We start from the raw sequence: 1,935 nt of genomic DNA on the forward strand, positions 1-1,935 counted from the left end.
AGTACTTAGTTTGAGATCAGCTAAAAGTCTCATCCAGACACAAACACAGGTCCCCACTAAGAGGAATACACTCAAATGTTTATAAATTATATATAATACGTACACAAAACATAATACAGTTCATAACAGAGAGATGATTTACAAGGAAAAAATATCATCTCCCAATACTAACTATACATTTGACTGTTTCCCTCTCAGCCAGGATATCCGACCAGGGCCAGGACAAAATCAAGTATTCTCATTCCAAGACAAAGACAGAGAGCCAATGGAAAACCGATATAGGGGGATAGAAGACACAGTATGTACCTCCCTGCCCACAATGGAAGGTCAGGAACCCCACCATAAAATTGCTGAGTTTCAAATGACGAAAAAGGACTAAGACAATGTTATGAATAGACTTGTTTAATTTAATTAATCATGATAAAAAGAATACTTCAAACTCTTGCAATAATGATTCAAATACTTTATTATAGAATATTGTTAAGACAGACGATAATATAGATTTGTATAGTGGTAATTTTATCACATGACCAGAAACGCCATCATGAACAACAACAACAACAACAACAACAACAGCAACAACAACAACAACAACAACAACAACAACAACAACAACAGGAAGGAAGTTAAATAAGAATAAACACTGGCTTTCACTCTTCGAGACGATGTAACATAAACAATAAATGGGGCATAACTCTTCCATAACTACACATACCATAACAATTACGCAGTTATTTCCCATTCATTACATCGATGAAAACACGTTTTCATGCAGAACAAAATATGTATTATAGAAACAGGAATCAATATAGAATTTAATAGATTAGTAGAAATTTAACACCAACATTCTCACAACCTTGGGGCGGCCTCACTTCCTCACTTGGAGACCTACCCTAGAGAGGGACCCAAAACAGAGAGGTCTGTCCCTCGAGATGGCCCCAATCAAGAATAGCTGCTGACAGGACCAGGTGGATATAGATAGTATGCGCTTGGCTAAGAAGCTCATAACATTGCCATCCGGAAGTATAACGGACCAACACACAAAACTGTGCGTATCCATGAACGGTTATAGTCGGGTTAATACAATTCAGTGAGCATTACTCATAAACGCGGATGGCAAAAAAACAATAACAAATACTTGAATGACGTCATCTTCGAACTATCTATAGATAGTATGCGCTTGGCTAAGAAGCTCATAACATTGCCATCCCGAAGTATAACGGACCAACACACAAAACTGGGTGTATCGATGAACGTTAACAGTCAGGTTAATACAGTTCAGTGAGGATTACTCATAAACGCGGATGGCAAAAAACAATAACAAAGACCTGAGTGACGTCATCTTCGAACTATCTATATCCCTTGCATCGCCTCAAGTGCCAGCAGGCCCTGAGTCTTACACTGACCAAAAAATGACGTCAAAATGCCAGTCTTTTGCCACTAAAGAAAACAAATCGTGAGTTGTATTCACTAGTTCAACCAATGAAATAACTTGTTTCCATGAGCTCTACTAACGACAACTCACTAGACGGTACAAAAACCAAATAATGACGTCAAACTGCCAGTCCTTTTGGATTTCAGTAACAGGCTTTAACATAACGATGGCTACGCCCTGAGAGGATTGAGTGAGTGAGTGATTCTCACAAACGCCTTGCCATCACCATCAGAGGCATTGCACATGATAGAAGCTAAGTTTGTTATTTACAAAACCCGACTAACAAGAATGTTTCTTTTTTTAATTGAGCTTTATATAGCGTCATATCCACTTAATGTGCTCAACGCGCTTTACAAGGGGCCCCTGGTCAACAGCAACATTTAATATGTAGGACGGGACATGCCGCCTGTTATGTGACATTACAATTTTTCGGACAAAGCCAACGCTGTTAACGGCCAGGTACTCATTTTACACATGGGTACGGTGAGATAATGAGAGTA

The sequence above is a fragment of the Berghia stephanieae genome, chromosome 5 (assembly GCF_034508935.2).
Source record: "Berghia stephanieae isolate SIO BIC M18660-M18661 chromosome 5, UCSD_Bste_1.3, whole genome shotgun sequence".
NCBI lineage: Eukaryota > Metazoa > Mollusca > Gastropoda > Nudibranchia > Aeolidiidae > Berghia > Berghia stephanieae.